Raw genomic sequence first — 27,471 nt, 5'->3', positions numbered from 1 at the left:
CTGGTACACTGTGTCTTTGTTCTCCGTGGTTTCAAAGAACTTATTTATTTCTGCCTTAATTTCGTTATTTACCCAGTAGTCATTCAGGAGCAGGTTGTTCAGTTTCCATGTAGTTGTGCAGCTTTGAGTGAGTTGCTTAATCCCATGTTCTAATTTGATTGCACTCTGGTCTGAGAGATTGTTCTGATTTCTGTTCTTTTTCATTTGCCAAGGAGCATTTTACTTCCAATTATGTGGTCAATTTTAGAATAAGTGCAATGCGGTTCTGAGAAGAATGTATATTCTGTTGATTTGGGGTGGAGCGTTCTGTAGACCAACACCATCTAAAAATCTTAAGATTTCTAGGTTCCGCCCTACAGATTCTAATTTTGGAGGGGTGGTTGTGGTATAGGAATTTGTATATTTAATAAACCTCCAAATGATTCTGATAGTGAAGCTCACTCGAGCCTTTCGTAACTCTTCTTTTATTAGGTCTTTATTTGGACTTCCCCAGCAGAAGAGAGACTATCAAGAGGAAGCAGACAGCTTGGGCAGTCCTTGTTCTTTCTTTTTGGCCCTGGCTCATTAATTTTGCTTTTTTGTGAGCAAATTAAGATTAGAATTATTTGTGCCTGAAACTAAGTTGACTTTGAAAACTAAGTCATACAACAAATAACAGAAAATATTAGCTCTCGTGATCAATTATATGAAAAATTGTTTTATTTAAGTTATTGACTCAAATTGAAAGCATAGCATTAATTATTAGCAAGTCTAATAATACTTTTTTTTTTTCTGATTTTTGTGGTAGCGCTCCTCTCACGGGTGCACCAGCTGCGGGGGTTCTGTCCCTTGCAGACCCTTGACCTGGTGACTGATGATTAAAGTATTCCACTTTGCCAGTCCAGCTGAGTGTGTCCGAGCCACTTACTGACTCCAGCAGAGTCCTGTAAATAGTTGTGACTTGGCCTCAATCAGTGTAATCCCAGCACTTTGGGAGGCCGAGACGGGCGGATCACGAGGTCAGGAGATCGAGACCATCCTGGCTAACACGGTGAAACCCCGTCTCTACTAAAAATACAAAAAAAAAAAAAAAAAAAACTAGCCGGGCGAGGTGGCGGGCGCCTGTAGTCCCAGCTACTCGGGAGGCTGAGGCAGGAGAATGGCGTAAACCCAGGAGGCGGAGCTTGCAGTGAGCTGAGATCCGGCCACTGCACTCCAGCCCGGGAGACAGAGCAAGACTCCGCCTCAAAAAAAAAAAAAAAAAAAAAAAAAAAAAAGATTAAACGATTGTGAGTAAACACCACTAGAGGGTAAAGATTAAAGGCCAGGTCCCGAGGCCTAAAGCAAACACCATTTGCGGGTAATAAACTTCTGCCGACCCCCCAGTAGGAGGCAGTCAAGCATCTGTGGTAGGACAAAGGTTAGTCTTGGCCTATATAAGAGCACTACCACGGTTGGTGCCTGGTGTGAGGAGCGCTACCACAGATTTTGACCATTGTGACCTTCAATAAATTTTTTTTGGTGAACAATATTACCAACAGAATGCTGCAATACTTCTAGTTCTAACCAGGAGCAAGTATAACACACAGAGACATGCACTGGTACTCTGCAGAATTATTCACATAGTGAATAAAAGTTAGATGAACAAAATTATAAATCTGGTTATAATAAAACCTTATATAAAAATCTTTTTAAAAAACACATTATTTTAAATGTGTCAATAGCTGAAAATACTGAGATTTTGTTTTTAATAATCTGTGATTTTCTAGTTCATTAATAATGTATGCATTATAGACAGTATTACCTTTGAAAGTCTTAGATACTACATGCCTTGTAGAGACTTTCACTCTTTCATAATTCCTATACTTATATTTTAACTTGTTTTAATGGCATTCATATTGTTCAAAAGTCCCCAGTGTATCTGAAAAACCTCTGAAATGTTATATTCCATTTTTCTCCCCTTATGTCAGTGGTTGCTTTATTAGATGTAGACAGCTGGGATAGCATATGTTTCTTTAAAAGAAACCTTTAAAATTTAAAATTTGGAGAGCACTCTTTTAAAATCTACCAGGGTGAATTTTGTTTCTTCTGAGATATCTGAAAGGATTCAAAGATCAACATGTAAGAAATCTCACTCTACGCTTGAATGTACACTGCATGGGGAGTTAAGTCCAGAGATGTTTTCATTAGCTTTTGATGCAGTTTTATATAAATCATTTAAATTAATGGTATTGATTGCCTTATTTATAAATCAAGGTTGATTTGGTATTTTAGAATATTGTACCTTAGAGTATTTTCTTTTGAAGGTATTATTAAGGTACTCTGGTACCTTAGAGTACTTTTTTTTTTAAGACCGCATGTAATGATGAAAGAAAAAGCACAGTGAAAAATATGGGAGCAACAAAATAGGAGAGAAAGTCGTGTTTATTGGACATCTGCTGTGTTTCAGGCATAATGCCAAGCACATCACATTTATTTTCCATTTAAGCCTCACAATCTGCTCTGTAAAATGGACATATTATCCCTATTTTAAGGAAAAGATTCTAAGACTCTAAGAAATTAGCTAGCTTGCTTAAGGCTAAACAGTACATTGTTGCGCTGTGATTAGCAAATTCTGTTGATTCCATCTTCTAAATGTGTCCAGAATCTAACCACTTCTCACCATCTTCACGATTACCACTTTGGCACAAGCTAACACCAGTTCTTGCCTGAACTATTGCAATAGTTCAACTCATACTTTATTTTTGCTGTCTCCCTGGAGTCTGTTCTTAATACATAAGAGGGAGCCCTCTAAAATTTGTCAGATCATTCAAACCCCTCCTCAAACCTCTCAAACGACTTCCTTCATTCAGAATAAACAGCAAAGTCCTTAATGTGTCATAGAGTCCCTGCATTATTTAGGCTTCTATCTCTTATTATTTGTTTGACTTTTATCTCTTATCATTCTGTTCTTTACGGGAGCTGTTATCCACACTGGTCAGCTGACCTTCTTGCAGTGCTTCAACAATTCTAGGCATGCTCCCCCTAGGAGTGTGTGCATGGAGCTGTTTTCCCCATCAACAATGATCTTCCCCCATATGTACTAGTGTATCTCCTCCTCATCTCTTTCAAATCTGCTCAAATGTCACCTCGATGAAGCTTTACTTAAGCATTATCATACTCAGCCCTTTCGCTTTGAACTACCTCTTCCTTTCTTTCTCTCCTTACAACATATCACCATCTGCCATAGGAAAAATACAAAACAACACACTTATTAATTGATCTTTTCTCCCATTTCCCCACTAGTAAATAAGCATCATGAGGGTAGGTACTCTTCCGTTTTGGTGCATTGTGGTATCCACTTGGGAGTCGGCCCACAGTTGAATCTCTTTCCTGTAAATGTCCTTGGCCAAATAGGATATGCCTCACCAAAGTAAGTGCTCCCCCGGGAGAAGCCACCATTCCATGACTGGTTGATGACAGTACAAAGGCTCAGACTTCTTGCCACATTTAAGGACACCTTTCAAGGTGCATGGAGCTCTAGCTCATGAGTTCAGTTCAAAGGTGGAAGTCTTTTTCGCAACTGTGCTGATTCAGCTCTCCCTCTACCAACATCTGCTTCTTTCACTTCCCTCCAAATGTTGTTCCTGAGAGAATTCCTCAATAAACTTCCTGCAGGCAAACCATCTCAGCCTTTGTTTCCTGGGGAACCCAATCTATACCCTTGCACCTGTAAGAATCATGACGTGCAGTTGATGCTTCAATAAATACTTTTTGAGTAAATGGATGAATAGAGAATAAAATAGAATAAAAAAGAATGAACTAAAATAGAAAATGTTAAGAATTTTCTTCTGGAGTCAAAAAAAAAAAAACTCTATATTGCAATCTTAACTCTTTCTCTGAATTCCTGCGACTTAGACTAATTTACTTAAAATTATCCACAGAAGAGATTACAATAGTACCTTTCTCAGATTATTTTAGGATTAAAGGAGATAAAGCATACAAAGCCAGAATCAGAGGGCCTGGAAATTACATTCTTAATAGATACTATAAAAATAATTATTTTTTCTATTTATACGAGAGATATAGTCTACTTTCCCAATCAAGATTTCTTTCTTTTCTGTAGGTTGGTTCAAATATTTTACAAGGTGAGAATAAAGAGAAGAAAGTAAATGAAGATACTTTTTTTTTTTCATCACGCTTAGGAAAATTTATATCAGAGAGTGTATTAGTCCATTTTCATGCTGCTGATAAAGACATATCTGAGACTGGACAACTGACAAAACAAAGAGGTTTAATGAACTTACAGTTCCACGTGGTTGAGGAGACCTCACAATCATGGTAGAAGATAAAAGGCACGTCTCATATGGCAACAGACAAGAGAAGAGAGCTTGTCCAGGGAAATTCCCATTTTTAAAACCATCAGATCACGTGAGACTTATTCACTATCACAAAGAACAGCACGGGAAAGACTTGATCCCATGATTAAATTACCTCCCACCAGGTTCCTTCCATGACACATGGGAATTGTGGGAATTACAATTCAAGATGAGATTTGAGTGGGGGCACAACCAAACCGTATCAGAGTGCAAATGAGAAATATGAAAATAGTTATGGTACATACAGGTTAAATTGATTAAATAAAACTATAGTAACAGATTTTTAGATATACCAATCAGCATTATCATTCTGAAAGAGTTGTTAAAAGGGCAACTAGCCCAACTCTCTGTTTCTAGGCTGAACTTACACCATTCAAAGCAGTTTATTATCTAAATGATTCTAATTGATATGGATGCAGAAATATTTCATGATTTCCACTGAAGTTTTTGTTCCAGTGTTTAATTACTTGGTACCATCAGGAGATTCTCCTTCAAATAACTTTTAATCTATTTCTTGAATTTTAATATATTTCATGCGTTTTTGGCCACCATGCTAATGTAGGACTACTGATCTTTGCCCTTTGAGCCTCAATTTAAGTACTTTAATTAATCAAAAAGTTTCTTATTGAGCTTTGTGCCCAGTATTGGGCTGGGCTTGATGACAAGTTTTAATTCATGATCTTTCTTGCTGTACTCTGCCCTGCTTGGAATCCTGGAGTCCTTTTCATCTTTTCTAATAGTCTTATTTTCATTTTTGTTGATCTTCTTTGAATGTGCTCCAATTTCTCTACAACTTTCATAAATACTTTAGGAAAGGCTTGATTATTGCCAAATATGGAAGAAAGATTACTACTCACTCATGATAAGCTAGTCATACTGCTATTAATATATTCCAGCATAATGTTTCCTTTATAAAAAATTGCTTTATGCAGCTGACTCATCTGATTTGTATTACATGATGAGTGTAAATCATTTTTTTCTCAGTACTTGAGCACACAAAATCTTTCCTTTCTTAAATCAGTCAAATTTGTCCTTTGTTCCTCACTGTAATATTTCATTTAAATTTATTTAATTCAGTCCTAGGTTGTTTTTTTTTTGTTTGTTTGTTTTTTTTTTTTTACATATTTAAGTTGAATTCTCATCCTTTTATACATTAACAGTTTTTTTCCAATGCTTTTCCTCATTCAGCTCAGTTCAATTCAAGTCAATATTTGTCACCTATTATCAGCCAGGCATTGTGCTAGATATTAAGGCTACAAAATGGTAAATACAGTCCTTATTAAGAAGTTCTCAATATAGAGGTGACAGAATATCTGTTAAATTCCAAGTGAGAAAATAGAGCAATGCAAAAATTCAGAGTTCCCTTGGTCAGCTTGGAAGTAGGCTTCCTGGAGGAGATTATGCTGAATTGAGCTTTAAAGATTGCATGAAAATTAAATGATGAAAGAAAATAGGACTACAACATTCCAGGCAGAGGGAGCCATGCAATCAAAACTTTAGAGGCTTGTAAGAATAAATGTATCTGGAAACTGTAAACAACTTCTTACCACTAGTGTAAAATACAAGCTGAAAAATGGTGAAAATGTTAAAAACATTATTTCCAACCTCACTAAAGAACTAATATTAGGTTGGTGCAAAAGTAATTGCAATTTTTGCCATTCAAAGTAATGGCAGGGCTGGGCACAGTGGCTCATGCCTGTAATCCCAGCAGTTTGGGAGGTGGAGGCAGGTGGATTACTTGAGGTCAGGAGTTCAATACCATCCTGGTCAACATGGAAAAAAACCCATCTCTACTAAAAAAAGATACAAAAATTAGTTGGGTGTGGCGGCAAGTGACTGTAGCCCCAGCTACTGGGAGGCTGAGGCATGAGAATTGCTTGAACCTGGGAGGCAAGGTTGCAGTGAACTGAGATCACGCCACTGCACCCCAGCCTGGGTGATAGAGTGAGACTCTGTCTCTAAATAAATAAATGCAAGCAAAGGAGAGAGGCCTCAGAGGATACACACAAAAACAAAGCAAAAGAAAACAAAAACCAGTACTAGCAAAGACTACAATTACTTTTGCACCAACCTAATAACATATGTAATCTTTGGTGTCTCATGGTTGAATTGTCTTTAGTACAGTAAATCCTCATTATCATAAATTCTGTATTTATAAGTTCACCTACATATGTAATTCTCCAATCAATACTGCCAGCACTTTTGTGGGAATTCGTGTACATGGTGCATAGTGGTGAAAAATCTGATTACCCAACTTGCACATTCCCATTGGACGTTAGACAAGGCAATGCTCCATCTTCTTATTCCAGCTCTCAGACCATAAACAAGTATCCTTTTCAAGGCCTTTTTTGTGCCATACATTTTGCATTTTTGTACTTTTTATTGGTTATTTATGTATTTATTTATTTGCTTAAAATGGCCCTAAAGTATAGTACAGAAGTGCTGTTTAGCATTTGTAAGCACAAGAAGAAAAGCGCTTTATGGAGAAAATGTGTATGTTAGACAAGCTTCCTTTGGGCCTGATTTAAGACACTGTTGGGTGTGACTTTAATTTTAATAAATCAACAATATACATTAAATTTAGTTGCCTTTGAACAGAAACATATGTAAAACAAAGTTATGTATTGATCGGTTGCCAAAAATCTTGTGACCAGAGTTTGCAGAAACCTAATTTTGCATTTCCCCTAGGAGCAATAGTTCAGCAGTTGCTGATTCAGTGTTTTCAGCAATGTAATAGAATATAACTACCATGAATAAGGAGAATCAACTGCATATTGTGCAATATACCAGCTGGTAACAACAACAACAACAACAACAACAACAAAACAACAACAATTACAAAGGCTACACTAACAAGAACTGAGCTGCATCTCCAAACAAAAGCATTGCAGTGCCTAAACTTCTAAATTCCATCAATATGGGGGTACCTGAAGATATTTCATGATTTAAATGCATTGTCAATATTGCCAAACCATGCTTAACTTTGGCCATCGCAATCAATGAAGTTCTGGAGTGCAAGTTGTTATTTGCATTGAATCTCTGCTAACTACATACAAGTCTACTAAAATAGGAAAGTCTTGCATTTGTATTAATTCAATGAATCTTTGTTGATGATGAACATAATGGTGGTGATGTTGATAATGAAAGACAAAAAAGTGCATGAGCGAATGTTTGCATGTTCAACCAAAATAGAGCAACTGCAGCTAGGCTGTGCAAATATGTGTTTTGAGGGCATGTCCAGTAGAATTAAGTAAATATAAATATGATGTGTTTTGAACTGTTTCTGCAAGCATGTCTCTGTGCTAGTATTAACTATGGACAACTGTCTCTTCCCACAAAAAGTTTACAATGTAGTAAGTTTTTTATGTTAAGACAAATACTTACCAAGATGTAAATTAAAGTAGAAAACTTAAGGAGAATGAATTAAAGTACAATGAACTTTTAATGGTGACTGAAACCCTATTTGGTAGTGGGAAGAAGAATATCACAAAAAAATCTTTATATGGAGATGATATTCTACCATACCTTAGAAAGAGCATATCCAAAGTCAGGAAAACCCAAGGCATCAGAGTTAGTGAAGAAGCCATCCAGTTTGGCTTTATTATAAACTTTTCTAAGGCAAGAAGCAAGAATTGTGACTAGAAAAGCAGGTTGCACTTTTAAATGCAACTGGAGGTTCTTGAGCAGGTGACTAATTATGAGCAGAACTTTAGGAAGTTTCATCTTATTAGGCAGTGTGCAGGAGGAAGCCCAACGAACAGGTAAATGGTTCTGGATATAGTTCCTAAGAGAGATTTTGTGGCCTATATAATGATGGTGGATTTAAAAATGAAAAAGAGGACAGGTGTGAAGCTTTGCAGAGGTTGTCTACATAGTCAGTTAGATCGTCCAGTCTGAGTTACTAGAAGAATGGATGCACCACTCATGGTCATAGGAACTTCAGAAGCAACTGACTGAGTTTCATGTTATACAAATTAAATTTCAAGGCCTAAAAAACATTAAAGTGAAAACATTTAAATGGACAGTTGGTAAATATGTATCATGAGAGCTGTTGAAATGGGATTATTTTAAAGACACCTTCTTAAAAATAATACTAAATCGTAAAAAATGAAAGCAACTGAACTATGTTATATATGTAGATATGCATATATAAAATAGTTTATGTGTGTTAGTATATATGTTCAAATGTGCTCTTTCATTGGATTCTCAGTGTGATACTGTGGGTCAGGAGCCACAGAATTTAAAAGAAGAACTCTTTTACTTAGAAGTTGGAAAGGAAAGAATAATAATGAAGTATGTACTCTCTCCCTCTAAAAAAATATGAATGTGAAGGATGAAAATGGGCCTGGAGAGTGGTGGAAATGGCTATTAAATTCAAAAGAATATTTTCCTGACTTTTGCCTAAATTCAGTTGTCTATTAATTTTTACCTTGATTGGTAGTATAGGATTCTAACTGACTTTCCTGTTTTCCAGCTCACTGATGCTCCATTCAGAGACCAGTCTGATCTTTTATAACTTTAGATGTAACCTTTTTCCCTTCTGTTTAAACACCTCTGTTGGTCCATCCTTTCTTATTAAAATATTTAAAGTCTCATCTAATTTCATTCTCACCAACTGAGACTCCAAACTCACTTCAGAGCACTTGGCATTTCCCAGGTTTACCAAAGTATGTTTAGACCTGTGGAAATCTTCTGGTGTCTGTCCAAGAGCCTACCTCTTACCAAACACTCCTAACAAAATCTTACTGAAATCTACAACTTCCAGATCAAATGCTACTGCCTGAGACCCTTTGCTCATCTCCATCCTCTAAGTAGATATTCAGTCCTGTGTTGCCCAAGTAGCCAGCCCGGGAAGATGGTGGATTAATAATATAGTTGAATACTGGTGTTCATGGGAGCCTATCAAGTCTGATTCTTTGGAAGGTATAAGGTATTGCATAACAGGAATGAGATAACTGTTTCCCTTTGTTTTTAGCAAAAATATTAATGTTAGAGTAGGCAGATAGATATACGTGGGCAGGAGAGGAAGCCCTGATTAAAGAAGGTCTGGGAAGCCTCACTCACGCCCAGGGACCACCCAAAATCAGCATGTTAATAGTATCTCTAGTAATGAAGTGGGTGGGCAATTAGTCAAATGTAAGCAAGGAAAAGAGAAAATACCTATGCAAAAAGGAACGTCCGTTAAGATGCCCAGTAACCGCTCACTGTGCAGTTAAATCGTCAAAATGTAGCTCGCTACAAACTGATATGGAGGAGAAAGGGCAAAGGAGAACTTCCTAAGAAATGCACATGTGCAATAAGTATAGATTTATCAGCTATATAACCTTTCTTGGGTAGCAGTAATGAGCAAGGCAACCATTACCTAAAATTTGTAGTCAACACAAGCCGAAGCATGCTCATTAACCAACAGTAAGGGAGAGTCCCACAAACCTGGGATGGGAACTATGTGGAGAAAGGTAGAAAAGGAAAAACTAGACAAAAGAAGCCCAGACAGAGGCAGGAACTTTAAAAAAGACTCTGACATAATAAAAACCCCAATGCAGAACTCTCCGGAGGGTTGCTGGCTCACTCTCTTTCAGCAGCCAGCTGTGCCTCACCTTTCAAAGTGTACTATATCTTTAAATAAACTCTGCTCTCTATTTTCCTTCAGTAAATTCTCTTTTATGGCTAAATTGTCTCTTGGCCAAATTCTTTCTCCAAAGAAAGACAAAGGACCCAGGATTTCCGCACTTCCCAGTAACATTAGGATATTTGAAATTTGAAGTCATGTCTATGTTAATACTATCAGAGTGGATTTCATTGAATCTTGCTCTGCTATATACGAAACCTATCAAAATGCAACCACTGTTTTTGCATTCTGGACAACATAAACCTTTTCTGACATGAAGAAAATCATGAAGAATGTTAGCATCAGCACAAATTTCCTGCAAACAAAAATCTGCTTTAATCTCAATTTATTATGGAAAAGATTGTAAAGTATGGTCATTTAATTAGACTCTCTTTGTTACTTACTCACACAGTCAGATTATGAATACTATCCATAAGGTTATTTCTGATTTGAAACAACTATATCAATACTATCTTTTAGAATAATAATAGTATTGTTTGATTCTTCTGTGGTAAAACTTAATATGTAATTTCAGTTTCATGGATTGAACTTTTTATTATTACTCAATAGGTATGAACCCTGAGCAAGTTGGTTAACTCCCTACCAATTGAATTATCTAAATTGATGAAAAGAATTCTGTATTAATGAAAACACAATACATGCCAGAGAAATTGTTAGAGTTACCAGTTGTTCAATTGCATTTAATTTTTGTCCTTTTAAAATATTTATATGAGATCCAGCATATACTATCTTAATCAGAGTAAAAATGACTTTCCAGGCTCTCCTACAAAGCAACAGTTTTATGATATAGACAGATTATAATGCAAAATGTATAAAATAGCTAAACTACTGAAGACAATTTGTATGTTGCACTTTCTAGGAATTTTTCCAAGATAGGCAAGAACAAAAGATGAAGTAGATTGTTGTCGTTGTTGTTGTTACAGAACTTGGCAAAATTCAATAGATTTGATGATTTGGAGAAATACACTTCCCAGAAACAATTAATTAAAACATTGGTGAACACTGAAGAAATTTTTATAAGCACGAGTTCTGCATTAGAAAAAAGTTCAACTTCACACATTAATAGAATCTACGCCATCTTTTGTTCTTCCAATATTCAAACACCCTCGCCCCTTGGCACTGTATAAAAGCATTTCCAGTAAGCCCCAAAATAACTATTGCTTTTGTCTCACATTTTGTGTCCACCTCAAGTCTTTTGTCATTTCTATTATGAAAATAAGCAACTCAATTATGACTTTGCTACTTAAGTAACACCTGCAGTGATTCATGATTCACCTCACCTTATTTCTACAGTCTCTGTTTCATAGCAGGTTGAAAAAAAAAACCTCTCAAATCTATTCTCATCTTTCTCTTCAATTACTATTACTGTTTTTCTGGACATTAGAAAGGTCATATATAGATATATGTTTATATGTGATAAAGCCTATGTTTTCTTTTGGATCATTCTTTTAGAACACTATTGGCACTACCTCCTCACATGTTTCTCCTCAGCCTGTTCATTGCATCAGTTTTATATATTCTAGCCTCCAATTTTTATAAGCCTGCTTAACCCCCGCAGGACTTCATTCTCATGGCACATGATGCTGGAAGTAGCCAATCAAGGTGTTGTGTCTTCTCTGAGATCTCCAGCTCAGCATCTTTTTGTTCACCACAGATTACTTTCAACTTAATACTCTCATTCAGCTGTTTTATAATTAAATTAGAAAAAATATATAATGAAAACATATTGAATCATAGAAAGCAGTTAGAGATCTCTGCAGCAGTAACCCCTTAACTTTTCTGCCTTTTGACTCAGTTACTTCAGGACTTGCACAGTCAATATCCTTACCTTCCTGAACCTTTCTAAACCATCTATTTCAATTTCAAACCAGAATTCCTTCCTTCTAACCACTGCCTCAGCTGTCCTAACAAGCTATCTTAGGGTAGCTATAACAAATTATCATAGACTAGGTGGCTTAAACAACAAACATTTATTACTCAGTTCTGGAGGCCAGGAGGCCCAAGATCAAGGTGTCAAAAGATTCTTTGTCTGCTGAGGTTCCTCTTTCTGGTTTGGAGATAGCTGTCTTCTTGCTTTATTCTCACATGAAAGAGAACCAACAGAGAAAGTAAATTATGTCCTGTCTCTTCTTATAAGGGCCCTTATTGCATCATGATGTTTCCACTCCCATAAGCAAATTACCTCTCAACGATGCCACCACATAATATCATGCCATTTGGAGTTAGGGTTTGATACCGTTAGGCTTTATGTCCCCCACCAAAATCTCATCTTGAATTATAATCCCCACAATTCCCACCTATCAAAGGAGAGACTAGTTGGAGGTAATTGAATCATGGGGACAGTTTCCCCCATGCTGTTATCATGATAGCAAGTGGGTTCTCCTGAGATTTCATAGTTTTGTAAGGGGCTCTTCCCCACTTTGCTCAGCACTTCTCCTTCCTGCTGCCTTGTAAAGAAGGTGCCTGGCTTCTGCTTTACCTTCTGCCATGATTTTAATTTTCTGAGGCCTCCCCAGCCATGCTGAACTGTGAGTCAATTAAATATCTTTCCTTTAGAAATTACCCAGTCTCAGGAAGTTCTTAATAGCAGTATAAAAGTGAACTAATAGAGTAAATTGGTACCACATAGAGTGGAGTGCTGCTAAAAAGATACCCACAAAATGTGGAAGCAACTTTGGAACTGGGTAACAGGCAGAGGTGGAACAGTTTGGAGGGCTCAGAAGAAGATAGGAAAATGTGGGAAAGTTTGGAACTTCCTAGAGACTTGTTGAATGGGTTTGACCACAATGCTGATAGTGATATGGACAATGAAGTCCAGGCTGAGATGGTCTCAGATGGAGATGAGGAACTCATTGGGAACTGGATTAAAGTGACTCTTGCTATGCTTTACCAAAGAGACTTGTGGCATTTTTCCCCTGCCTCAGAAATCTGCAGAACTTTGAACTTGCGAGAAATGATGTAGGGTATCTGGCAGAATAAATTTCTAAGCAGCAAAGCATTCAAGAAGTGACTTGTGTGCTCTTAAAAGCATTCAGTTTTATGCAGTCACAAAGAGATGGTTTGGAATGGAAACATGTTTAAAAATGAAGCTGAGAATAAAAGTTTAGGAAATTTGCAGGCTGACAATGTGGTAGAAAAACAAAATCCATTTTCTGAGGAGAAATTCAAGGGGCTGCAGAAATTTGCATAAGTAAAAGCAGTCAAATGTTATTCACTAAGCCAAATGGGGAAAATGTCTTCAGGGCATGTCAGAGGTTTTTATGGCAGCCCCTCCCATCACAGGCCCAGAGGTCTAGGAGGAAAAAATTGTTTCATGGACCTGGCCCAGGACTTTGTTGCTTTATGTGGTCTGAGGACTTGGTGCCGTGTTGCTGCTCCAGCTCTGGTCCTGAGAGGCCAAGGTACAGCACAGGATGTTGTTTCAGAGGATGTAATCCCCTTGGTGGCCTGCATATGATGTTGGGACTATGGGTACCCAGAAGTCAAGAATCGAAGTTTGGGAAACTCCTCCTAGATTTCAGAGGATGTGTGGAAACACCTTGATGTCAGGCAGAAGTTTGCTGCAGGGATAGAGTCCTTATGGAGAACTTCTGCTAGGGCAGTGTGGAAGGGAAATGTGCAATTGGAGTGGAGCCTCCACACAGAGTCCCCACTGGAGCACAGACCAGTGGAGCAGTGAGAAAAAGACCACCTTCCTCCAGACCTCTGAATGGTAGATTTAGTGACAGCTTGCACCATGCACCTGGAAAAGCTGCAGAAACTCAATGCCAGCTCACGAAAGAAGCCAAGAGCAGGGCTGTACCATGCAAAGCCGCAGTAGCAGAGCTGTCTAAGACCATGGGAACCCCTCTCTAGCATCAGTAGGTCCTGGATGTGAGACATGGAATCAAGGAGATCATTTGGGAGCTTTAACATTTTGTACTTGCATGGGCCCTATAGTTGGTTTGTTTTGTCCAATTTCTCCCATTTGGAACAGGTATATTTGCCCAATGCCTATACCCCCATTGTATCTAGGAAGTAACTAACTTGCTTTTGATTTTATGGGCTCATAGACAGAAGAAGCTTGCCTGTTTTTCAGATGAAATTATGGATCTGGACTTTTGGATTAATGCTGGGATGAATTAATACTTTGAGGAACTGCTGGGAAAGCATGATTAGTTTTGAAATGTGAAAGGGACATGAGATTTAGGAAGAGTCAGGGGTGGAATGATATGGTTAAGTTTTGTGTCCCAACCTAAATTTCATCTTGAATTGTAACCCCTATAATCTCCACATGTCAAGTGAGAGACCAGTTGGAGGTAATTGAATCATGGGGGCTGTTTAATCCATGATGTTTTCATAATAGTGCATGAGTTACCATGAGATCTAATGGTTTTATAAGGAGCTCTTCTCCGTTCACTCAGCACTTCTCCTTCCTGCCACGTTTTGAAAAAAGTGTCTTTCTTCGTTTCACCTTCCACCATGATCGTAAGTTTCCTGAGGCCTCCCAAGTCACGCTGAACTGTAAATCAATTACCTCTTTCCTTTATAAATCACCCAGTCTCAGGCAGTTGTTTATGGAAGTATAAAAATAGACTAATACAGGGTTTCAACATATGAATTTTGGAGAGACACAAACTTAGAGTCCACAATGCAAGCCCACACACCAATCCTTAGTGAAAATAAAAAATAATGACTATCTAAATAACCTGATATGTGTGCCTTCTATTTTCAACTGGTCATTGCCACTGCCTGATTCTCTTTTATTCATGTCTTCTTCATTCCCCAGTGAATTTTCCATACATTCCATTCCATGTCTTCCAAAGCACCATTGGAAGTTCTCATTTTTCTGACTCCTTGGATCTTTATAGTTGACATTTAGATCTGTTTTATAGAGATGGATTATTTGGCACATGCAGTGAACACTGAGACTTTTGATGGTACTTTATAAAACTAAAGTAGTGTGGGACTAGAATGCTTGCCTCACTACAAGATTCTAACTCGTGATCACAGTGTAGGAAACAAGGGTCATGACTCTAGTGCAGTTCATGAAGGCCTTAAGAGCTTTCAGCTCAGGCTCCAAGAGAGTGAAAGTATTCTAGGTCATCAGTTCAGTGAAATGGGTTTGGAGGGTAAAATAGATCCACCTTCAGGGACTTGATGAGAATCTCAAAAGCTATAGCATGGGGACTTGACAACATGGGTGGGGACCAAGGAAAGAAAGCTTCATTACTGATATGCAGAGAAAGTGACTGTATTATTAAGCACAGACTGAACAGAAATATAAGGCTCAGAAGCAAGAATAGTCTTGATGCTAAATAAAGTCTTTTGGGAACACAATCTTGGAGCTAAACCAGTCCAGGAGGTAGGGGGCGAATTAGATCCACTATAAAAATAGAAATAATCCTGTGATGGGAGCTAGTAGGAGAGATGATAAGAGTGGAGCAATAAAGAGCATGAAGCCAAATGGCATCTGGGCATGGATTCTTTTATCCTCTTTTCCTCATGTCTTTACTCCAACATATGTTTGTATCTTCTTCAAAAATTCTTCAGATTCTCAAGAGACATATTCTCTAGAGATAACAGTTTAATGTTATCTTTTACATACAAGCACAAACTTGGATCTTCAAGGATCCATGGAGATTTTTTAAAAGTATTTTTATTTTCTCTGCTTAAGAGCTGTGTCTTACACTGGCACAAACTCATTATGATCTCAGTTATCCACATATGGTATTTTAAGTGTCAGATTCCAAAGAAGACCACCACAATTTTACAGAACATGCCATCATAAAATCATCATTGTTAATGACTTATGATGAGTGAGGATGGTCTCAATTTAGATTCATTAATAGCTTTTTTCCTGAGAACTGCTGTGATTTTATATAATTCTCATTTTTTTTTTTTTTTTTTGATTTTTAATATTGTACACCATGCACTTGGGTTAGAATATCAAAACCACTTAGGAAATTAAGAGACTTTTTGGAAAATAATTAATAGTAAAATAAGATCAAAATTGTAGGGTGATGTTTCATCTCTAGCAACTGAGGCTTAACATCTAGTACATAACTAACCTTCATTTGTATAACCCACAACATTCTATTAAGAAAAATATAGATAGCCATTTCACCCAGATTGTGAACCAAACATCTTTAAACTTTTTAAAAAATTTATCTGCATTTTAGGGGTACACACGCAGTTTTGTTACATGGATATACTGAACGGTGGTTGTACCCATTAAGAAATTTCTCATCATCCACTCGCCTCCCACTCCCACACCCTTCCAAGTCTCCAGTGACTACTATTCCACTCTCTGTCTGGTGTACACATTATTTAGCTCCCAGTCATATGTGAAACATGCAGTGTTTATCTGTTTCTCAGTTGTTCCACTTAAGATAATAGCCTCCGGTTCCATCCATGTTGCTCAGAAGACATGATTTCAATCTTTCTTGTGGCTGAGTAGTATTCTGTTGTGTACATAGACCACATTTTCTTTATCTAATCCATCGATGGACATTTAGATTTGTTGATTACATATCTTTGCTATTGTGAATAGTACCACAATCAATGATAAACATACACATATCTTTTTCACATGCTGATTTGTTTTTTTTCCTTTGGGAGATATCAAGCGTGAGATTGCTGGATTCAATGATAGTTCTATTTTTAGTTCTTTGTGAAATTTCCATACTGTTTTCCATGGAGGCTGTACTAATTACATTCTCACCAACAGTAAGTAAATGTTCTTTTTCTCTGCATCCTCGCCAGTATGTGTTTTGTTGTTGTTGTTGTTGTTGTTCATTTTGACTGCTATAATGTGATATCTCCTTATGGTTTTAATTTGCATTTATCTGATGATTAGTAAAGTAGATAATTTTTTTGGATATGCTTGTTGGACCTTTGTATGTTTTCTTTTGAATGTCTGCTCATGTTCTTTGCCTGCTTTTAACGGAATTGCTTTTGTTGTTGTTAAATAGACTTCTTTATAAATTATGGATATTCGTGTTCTGTTGAATGCATAGTTTGCAAATATTTTCTCCCTTTCTGAAGGTTGTTTGTTCACTCTGTTACTCTGTTTGCTGTGCAGAAGCTTTTTAGTTTAATTAAGTCCCTTTTGTCTATTTGTGTTGCTTGTGTTTTTGAGGTCTTAGTTGTGAATTATTTGCCTAGACCAATGTGCAGAAGAGAGTCTCATAGAAACTAGAGTTTCTTCTAGTATTTATACAGGTTTTAGTCTTACATTTAAGTTTTTAATCCATCTTGGGTTAATTTTTGTACATGGTGTGTGAGAGAAAGGTCCAATTTTATTCCTCTGCATATGTCAATCCAATTTTCCCAGGACCGTTTATTGAATAGGGTTTATCTCCAGTGCATGTCTTTGTCAACTCCATCAAAGATCAGTGAGCACATACGTGGTTTCATTTCTGGGTTCTCTATTCTGTTCCATTAATCTTTGTCTATTTTTATACCAGTACTATGTTGTTCTGATTACTAGAACTTTGTGGTATACTTTGAATTCAGATAATGTGATGTCTCCAGCTTTGTTCTTTTTGCTAAGAATTGCTTTGGCTATTTGGGTTCTTTTTTGGTTCCATATTAATTTTACGATGCTTTTTCTAGTTCTGCGATAAATTAAATTGCTATTTTGATAACGATTGTATTGAATTTGTAGATTGCTTTGGGCAGTATGGTCATCTTAATTTATATATATATACACACACACATACATATATATATAATTTTTCTTCTCTTTCATTTTTTTTTTGAGATGGAGTCTCTGTCACCCAGGCTGGAGTGCAGCAGTGCAATCTTGGTTCACTACAACCTCCGCCTCCTGGGTTCAAGTGATTCTCCTGCCTCAGCCTCCCAAGTAGCTGGAATTACAGGTGTATGCGCCACCATGCCTGGTTAATTTTTGTACTTTTAGTAGAGACGGGTTTCACAAATTGACTAGGCTGGTCATGAACCCCTGATCTCAAGTGATCTGCCTACCTCAGCCTCCCAAAGTGCTAGGATTACAGGCATGAGCCATTGTGTCCGGCCATCTTACTGACATGAATTCTTCTAATTCATGAGCATGGGATATTTCTCCAAGTGTTTATGTCATCCACAATTATTTCATTAGTGTTCAGTTTTCCCTGTAGTGGTCTTTCCCATTCTTGCTTAGATGTATCCCTAGGTATTTTTTTTTTTTTCACAGCTGTTGTAAATGGGATTGCCTTCTTGATTCAGTTCTCAACTTAATCATTATTGGTGTTTGGGAACACCAATATATTGATATTTATACATTGATTTTGTTTCTTTAAAGTTTAATTTATTAATTTATCACAGCTAAGAGTTCTTTGGTGGAGTCTTTAGGGTTTTCTAGATATAAGATCATACAATCAACAAAAAGAGATAACTGGACTTCCTATTTTCCAATTTGTATGTCTTTAATTTTTTTTCTTGGTTGACTGCTGTGGCTAAGACTTCCAGTATTATGTTGAATAGGAATGGTGAATGTAGGTATCCTTGTCTTATTCTAATTAGTAGAGGAAATGGTTTCAACCTTTACCTGTTCAGTATATTGGCTGTAGCACAAAAATCCTCAACAAAATACTAGCAAACCAAATCCAACGACACATCAAAAAGATAATACTTCATGAGCAAGTAAGATTTATCCTAGGGATACAACAATGGTTCAACATATTCACATCAATAAATGTGATTCACCACATACACAGAATGAAGAACAAAAGGCAATGATCATCTCAAATGATGCAGGAAAACATTTGATAAAAATCCAGCATCTCTTTATGATAAAAAAAAAACCCTTAACTAAGTAGGCATAAAAGGAAAATACCTCGATATAATAAAGGCAATATACAAAAAACCCACAGGCAACATCTTTACCCTGTCTTCTAGAAACTTAGTCTCACAGTGATCTTTAGAGCAATCTCAAACGGGTTTCTGTTCTTCTGCCTTCAATTTCCTCTTTTCTGTCATTCTACAAAAGTAAATGATTTTTTTTTTTTTTTTTGAAGAACAAAAGGCAATGATCATCTCAAATGATGCAGGAAAACATTTGATAAAAATCCAGCATCTCTTTATGATAAAAAAAAAACCCTTAACTAAGTAGGCATAAAAGGAAAATACCTCGATATAATAAAGGCAATATACAAAAAACCCACAGGCAACATCTTTACCCTGTCTTCTAGAAACTTAGTCTCACAGTGATCTTTAGAGCAATCTCAAACGGGTTTCTGTTCTTCTGCCTTCAATTTCCTCTTTTTCTGTCATTCTACAAAAGTAAATGATTTTTTTTTTTTTTTTTTTTTTACTCGACTCTGCTTCCCTTTTTACTTTCCTTGAGTTTCTCTGGTAGTTTTTAAGTCAAGTACCTGCCATCATCAGAATGACCTTGAAGAAGGCGGAATGACATTTGGTCCTCCCTTTTTAATATAAAAAAGTTATGCTAACAATCTCTAAATTCTACCTTGTAATACATTTTATAATTCTAAAATAAAACTTTTACAGAGTTATAATTGTAGATAATTTTCACAACTGAAAATTACGTAAGAGATAGTAGCTTGGTTAAACTCCATTTTACAAAGAATAAATTAATTATTGTTTAAACAATTAATTAATGTTTAAATATTATTACATGCTTCAATAATACCGTTTTTTCTCAGTTATTTATAATTTTCCAAACCATAACATTAATATATAATAGGTGTATTACTAAATAGGGATCATTACCTGATACTTTCAAGGAAATTAAGTATAGTTGTGTAAGTATATATAGTGTAATACCATTCTATCAATATTATACTTTTGTTCAGTATACCTGACATTTAATACACATCATAATTGTTATATTGAAGTTTCAGCTGAGAAATATGAATGCATATTGTGGATATTAAGGCAGCAGATATAAACTATTTTAACTTATGTATCACTTCACTAGGTAGAACAGGGGACCAAAAAATGTCTTAAAAATACCCAACATGTAGTGCTCGCTTCAGCAGCACATATACTAAAATTGGAACGATACAGAGAAGACTAGCATGGCCCCTGCGCAAGGATGACACGCAAATTCGTGAAGCGTTCCATATTTAAAAAAATAAAAAATAAAAAGTAAAAAAAATAAAAAAAATAAAAAACCCAACATGTATATAGCACTTATTGCGTGTCAGACACTGTCCTAATCACTTAATATAAATCAATGCATTTGATCTTCATAACAACCCTATGAGACACCTATGTTAGAAATGAATAACTTAAGGCTCAGGGAGGTTAAGTAAATTGCCCAAGTTTTGCAGAAAATTTGGAATTTGAATCTGAGCAGTGTGGCCCATGTTTTAGCTTTTAACATTGCTTTCTTCCACCTTTCACTAGAATCTTCAATCTCTATCCACCTCATAGGCTGCCATATCTCTTCTTCATTTGATTCACACACTATCTCTCTCCTCAATTCAACAAGATAACCACCATCATTCCCACAGAAAGACAGACTTTCCTCTCACCTCCCAGTGAAGAGGTTCGGGAGGGAATATAGTCAGTACAGCTTGGTTACTGTGGTCAAGGAAAAAGCAATGTTGTGATTGGCTGGGTTTCAGTCATGTGGCAACTCTTTAGCCATGATTGATCCCACTAAAACTATTTTATGATAAATATTAGGATATTGCCAAATTTTAAATATAGCAATCTTTGAAGTAGAATCTTTGAGAAACAAACTAAGCCCAAGTCACTAGGCTTTTTTTTTTTTTTTTTCCTTGATTAATGTAATTCAAACCCAAAATTTGAGAACAAAAGGAAAGCTTAGCCAGACCCCTTAGGTTCTCAGTTAGCTGACACAAACGCTTTAGATCTGATTCCAGAAGTTCTTATGGCCCCCAATCTTTCAAACCTTAAGGAAAATCTTCGTAGGATGTTCATGCCCTTAAAGATATTGAAGGGGAGAGAGATGCAAAAGAAAGATTATTGGTAGGCCTTATGAAGTATTTTCACCTTTTGCTGTTTTGAAAAAAAAAATCTAGTAAAGAGTTACATTTTTTCTCTAAAACAAATGTTGCTTTAGATGAGAATTGATAAAAAGACAGGACCAGAAAACAGTTTGGCTTTATACATATTATTGATATACTGTATAGTTTACTAAATTATGTTTGCTCAGAAATAGTATGGCTATTAAATGAGATAATATATATAAAGAATCTAGACAATAAAGAATCAATATGAATCCTTTCCCTTTTCTATAAGATTAAAGATGACTGTAAACCCCATCTCTACTAAAAATACAAAATTTAGCTGGGTGTGGTGGCAGACACCTATAATCCCAGCTACTTAGGAGGCTGAGGCAGGAGAATCGCTTAACGCAGGGGGTGGAAATTGCAGTGAGCCAAGATTGGGCCACTTCACTCCAGCCTGGGTGAAAAAGAGAAATTCCATCTCAAAAAATAAAAGTATCAACATCAGCATTTCTTTTCTATTCATTTTCCAATTTAATATATATGAACACCACTTCCTCATTCTCATAAGTTTAAAAAAATTGTAAGTCCAACATTTTGCATGACCTATAAGGCAGTAGTTAGCAAAATGTGTTTTCCCAAATCAGCACCATTAGCATTACCCATGAATTTGGAAATGCAAACTCTGGAGCTCAAACTCAGGCTCACTGAATCAGAAACATGAGAGGTGGGGGTCCAGCCATCTGTGTTTTAACAAGCCCTCCTCATGATGCTGATGTTCACTGACGTTAAAAACCACTGGCATGAGGACTTTCTCACTATCTTTTGTAGGATCTCCTAACATGGCCTAGGAAATAAATTAGTTTCTAGACAGAAATTTATGGAAGTGATTTAACATAACAAATCCCATATGATTTTCTTCCTCAACATAGAATGTATCCCCAAGTCTTCAACAAAGTGATGGAAAAGTATTTCATGACTTAGCTATTTTGTCTTTGCCAATGACATTCTCATTTGACATCAATGATATTTCCCCCATGTTTTGTTCATGGTATAAAGTGTTCATCCCTTTGGGGAATACTGTGGTCTGCTTCAGTGGCTTGTCTGTAAATTCATTGGGATTCTTTTTACAGTTTGATTTCTCACTGAGTGAAGCTCCCACAGTCCCTCCTCCTACTACTCATGTGAAATATGAACACCAAAATATTGAAACATACTATTGAGAGTCATTTTTGTTGAATCCTCAGGGAAACTCTTAGGAATGCTCTATGAAGATACTACTTATCATTTTTCTCTGACAATATATTTCTAGCATATTATTCATAAATGTTTGATTAACTCCCAGGCTAGAAATCGCCTGGTAGATGATACAATGTAATCTGTCATCTGTTTTTACAAACCAGCCGGATTATCACCCATAATAATATGCTTACACTCTTCCATTGACACAATTTATTCTGCTTAGAATCAATATATCACAAAGCCCCATGGTAGGCAGGTATGTTTTATTGATTTAGGTAGGGTTAGCTTGGTCATAACAGTTGAAGTGATGCCTCAGCATGCATTTACTCTTGTAAGCCGTTCAACATTCTATACATTTCTGGTGTAAATGACAGGCATAAGCCTAAAATTTGCATCGGGTCCATGTAGGTCTACCTACATCCAGCTGTCTGGGCTGTGTATTAATCTGTTCTCACACTTTTAATAAAGACATACCTGTGACTGGGTAATTTATACAGGAAAGAGGTTTAATTGACTCATAGTTCCACATGGCTGGGAGATCTCACAATCATGGTGGAAGGTGAATGAGGAGCAAAGTCATGGCTTACGTGGCGGCAGGCAAGAGAGCGTGTGCAGGGGAACTCCCATGTATAAAACCATCAGATCTCATGAGATTTATTCACTACCAAAAGAAAAGTATGGGGAATCCACCCCCATGATTCAATTATCTCCACTTGACCCCACCCTTGACACATGGGGTTTATTCCAGTTCATGGTGAGATTTGGGTGGGGACACAGCCAAACCATATCAGGCTACAAATAACACTTAATTGAGTTACTCCAAGAAAAAAGTTTGTTGTTAAGTCTAAGTATCCATTTTCAATTGTCTTAGGTAAGATGTCATAGTACTTTTATTTCATCCTTTAAATACTGGTATGGAAGTTCCTTTTAACTGTCTGCTTAAGGTCTAGAGGTCCCTGTTGATCTTACAGCTCATGAAGCCAGCTTTTGAGAAGCATTTAATTACGTTCCAGGTATTGGTAGACCTGAGGCAATACTGCAGGGAAGTATCCCAAGGGAAAATCAAAAGTGGCATGGATTTGACATTATATCTGACTCATACCTGAATGCAAGTGGTTTGAAGTCTGAAAACACTGAAAATCAGTGACTGTTGAGTTTGACATCCCTATTCACGTGATGATAAGGCAGTCCCCTAATGAGGACTTTGCTCCCACACAGCTCCTGGACATCCAGCTAACTCTTCATTGCCTGATACCTTCTGTACTTCATCTTGACTCGAGTTTGTTCTCTAAGCTTGTGACTCCTGCCTGGCATGTGGGCTTTTCTCCTTTCTTCCTCTTTGTTCTTCCTTTCTTCCCAGAGTGTTGTGGATTTTGTATACACATTGCCTTTTTATGCTTCTATTCGAAAGCCCTCTTCTTTCCTTTTTCTCACATGGTTATTTGTGAGCAATAAAGTGGATCCCATTTATCCAAACTTCAACCCCAATTATTAGCAGTGAAACTGCTGCATCTTCCACTCCCACTAGAGGGCAGTGAGACCTGAATCTTCCTAAAGAAAATTACTTGGTATCCATGTGGATAGCCATGGGACTTTGGGGGCGCTTTAATTAGAGGCTTATTCTAGAAAGGGTTTCAGAAAGGCGTGGAGGATGTCAGGGAGTAGGGAGCGGACGCAGTATAAACCTTCCTCAATTTGGAGAAATAACTTATTTCTAAGATATAGTCAATGGGTTTTTCTACCTGCAAGGTCCTGTGTATGAACAAATAAAGGTATGGATGGCCTGAGGATACTATCAAAGAGTTCTGAGAACATTATATAAAACTTTGGCCGGTGTGCTATATAGATATTGACTGAAACACCATCTCTGACCACACTCTCTTCTAAAAGTAAGTGAGTCTGGGACAGCCCTGGCTGCCCAAACTGTAATTATGTAACAAATGGTTCCTTCACTATGAGCTGATCAAGCAATAGTGATCTCTGTGAACTGACTTGAAAAGATGACTCAGGCCTGGCAGATTCTTGCTTCTGTAAGATTACATTTGGAATAAGAAAGACATTAAATGTCTTCCACTTAATGTTGGGAGTTTAAAGTGAAAAGATATGACATAGAGAAAAGGCCTAAATAAGCCATAGAAAAACTGAAGTTGTGATAGAGCAAAAAACAATGAGAAAGCTGACGTGCAGAGAAAAGCAGGCATGACCTGAAGGAGGACAGAACAGGTGATCCCCATTATAAGCTATTTACAGTTTTTCACTTTTAATACGTACAGATCTTTATGTAGCAGCATATGCATTCTCAATCAGTTTTGATTTTTAAAAACCCTCAAATTTTAAAAAATACATTTTAAAGAATGATTTAATCCTTCTTGGAACATTCTCTACCAGGTTTCTCTTTCCTCTTTTCCTTACAGTGTTTGAAGATTTATCACTGTTCTTATTCTGCCAAATGCTTTTCCTCAATAATTAGAATTAAAGTATTTTGAAGACACCTTTCTTGTATCGCTGGTGATAGCACCACCTTCCCAATACTCTGCTGATGGCCTTTGACAAATGGCCTCTCTGCAGAAGTTAGAATGACTTCTTTACACTACAGAAATTAAAGGATTAGATTGGCCTATCTTAGGAGGATCTCATGAACTGGTTATTCCCCACCTGGGAATTTCTGAGTTCTCTGCTCCTGGCTCCTACAGTGGTCTTCTCTTTAAGATTAGTTTGCTCTGAGGAGTCCATCAGCAATCAAATGCTTGCTTCTCAGGTCTTTCATTAGCTTGCCAAGAACTATAGACATTTTACTTCACTTCTTTCCACAGGAAGAAAAATTAGCCACTTGTTCCTGCAGGTTCAAGATTAACACCACATCCCTACATCCTTAACTTTGAATACATTAGCTAAACCCAGGATTTTTGTTATTATTATTGTTATTATTTCAATAGTTTTGGGGGAATAGGTGTGTTTGGTTACATGGATACATTCTTCCGGTGTGATTTCTGAGATTTTGGTGCATCCTTTAACTGAGCAGTGTACACTGCACCCAATATGTCATCCTTTATCCCTCACTGTCCTCCCACCTTTCCCCCCAAGTCCCTAGAGTCCATTATATCATTCTTATGCCTTTGCATCCTTATAGCTTAGCTCCCACTTGTAGGTGAAAACATACGATGTTTGCTTTTCCATTCCTAATTTACTTCACTTAGAAAAATGGTGTCTAACTCCATCCAGGTTGTTGCAAATGCCATTATTTCATTCCATTTTATGGCTGAACAGTATTCCATGGTGTATGTGTGAGTATGTGTGTGTGTGTATATATATATTCACACACATGCACACCATATTTTCTTTGTCCGCTTGTTGGTTGATGGGCGTTTAGGCTAGTTCCATATTTTGTATTTGCGAATTGTGCTGCTAAAACATGTGTGTGCAAATGTCTTTTCATAGAATGACTTCTTTTCCTCTGGGTGGATACTCAGTAGTGGGATTGCTGGATCAAATGATAGATCTACTTTTAGTTCTTTAAGGAACCACCATACTGTTTATGCTAGTTTACATTCCCACCAGCAGTATAAAAGTGTTCCCTTTTCACTGCATCCATGCCAACATCTCTTATTTTATTTTTTATTTATGACCATTCTTGCAGGAGTAGGGTGTAAACCCAGGATTAACAATCTCTAAGGCATTCTCGTTATTTTCACTTGTGCATTTCTAATGACGTTGAGGTCCACTACAGAGAAATTACAGACAGAGGGTACCGAGGCATGGGTCATGACTCCTCCATATCCTTTGTCCTAGAGGTCAAGTGCATAAAGTTCAATTCTCCATTCACATAGAAGTCTTGTACTAAAATACTATTGCAATTCGCCAGTTAATTTTATGCTTATTGACCCATGATTACATTATATCTGCTTTCTAGAGTTATTTTCACTGAACACTAGGATATAGCCACATGTTATGTATTTGGCTTCTTTTATTTCTTCCAGTTTTACACTGTAGCATTGGTGGTATGAGATGTAGAATAACTAACTGATAGAGTGTGCCATGGTAAAATGTGTCGTGTGTTGACATAAAGAAGAGCTCACATGATAAGTAAAATCTCAAGTCAGAAATGAATTAAAATGAGACCAGTAATTTGAAATAAATTAAATTTAGAGAAGCAAATATCTCTGGACTATCTACAAATCTTCACTGTATTAAGCTGGTGCAAATGTAATTGCAGTTTTGCCATTCCTTTTAATGTGTGTTTTCTTTATTCATCACTATGACTTGGCAAAATGATATATGTCTTCCTCCCAAAGGGCCCAACATTTCTTATTTATCTTTGTATCTCCAGTTGAGTACCTTGCACATTATTCTGAACACTGTGACTCATTGAAGGACTTGTTCTGACGAAAGAGAAAAGACAGTGTTCAGCTGTCAGTACTCTGAGGAATAGACTTAGCTGTAGAAAACCACCTTGGTCAAGATCATGTCCCTTTCATGGGTTCCCCATCCAGTGAATAGTCAATAAAAGGTATAACTCCCTGATCATTTTGCTTCAACTTCAGGGAACTCTAAGGGCAGACAGCTTTAGAGCTCCCTGTGGTATTATCTGAAGCTGTCACTGGGTGTGCAATGCTTTTAATTTTCCCCATGACTAAGCTTTTTTCCTTATTCTTTCTTGTACAGTTGTTGATAACAAAACACTGCTTATTGATCTCCATGAGACACTCCATCTCAGAGTCTACTTCCTGAAGAACTCAACAAGTAACAACTGGTACTAGGAACGATCCAAAGAAGCAGGAGATTCATAGGGATTTCGAAAATATGCTTATTCACCATCTGGCTAGCAATAGGAACCTAATATTTAATTTGATGGGTTCAGATAGACTCTGGTACAAAATTGCAGTCTAGTTGTTAAAACTTCCACTAGTGTGTATCGAAATGGTGTATAGTGGTGGGAAAGAATGCACTGGCTGGTGCGTTATGTCAATGGTTTGATGAACATGAAAAAAAAAGCAGTTAATTATAGGGTCTATGGAATTGAGTGGTTCTTGCTAAGCTAAATTGACACTTTAGAAAATAACAAGTGGAAAACAATTATTCACCAACTGAAAGCTGATATAAATATCGGAGGGCTTCTTTGGTAGCATACAGGGAAGTTCTCATCTCCTGTGGAAGGAGGGCATGCAATACTGAGGACCAGAAACTGAGGATTAGAGACTTAATCTTTAGAATAACTGAGCTAGAAAATAGTTTAAGTGCCCTAACAGAAAAGGCCTACTATAAAGGTCAGGGCCCTTGCTGGGGAGGAGTGATGCCATAAGACATGCTCTAACACATGGCATAGAGACATTTGGGTTGACAC

General features: G+C 36.9%; 1 protein-coding gene across 1 annotated transcript in view; it reads left to right on the top strand.

Moving 5' to 3' along the window:
- Nucleotides 1-26,930, top strand: part of CCER1 (coiled-coil glutamate rich protein 1) — a 60,605-nt gene extending 33,675 nt beyond the window's left edge. The window contains exon 2 of the transcript XR_001884746.1: nucleotides 26,793-26,930. The gene's annotated coding sequence lies outside the window, so the exon portion shown is untranslated. The remainder of the gene's footprint in view (nucleotides 1-26,792) is intronic.
- The last annotated feature ends 541 nt before the right edge of the window (nucleotides 26,931-27,471 follow it).

This window comes from Rhinopithecus bieti, unplaced genomic scaffold (assembly GCF_001698545.2).
Source record: "Rhinopithecus bieti isolate Rb0 unplaced genomic scaffold, ASM169854v2 scaffold_2453, whole genome shotgun sequence".
NCBI lineage: Eukaryota > Metazoa > Chordata > Mammalia > Primates > Cercopithecidae > Rhinopithecus > Rhinopithecus bieti.
Note: the sequence above shows the minus strand (reverse complement) of the source record. Positions and strands in the feature narration are given on the sequence as shown.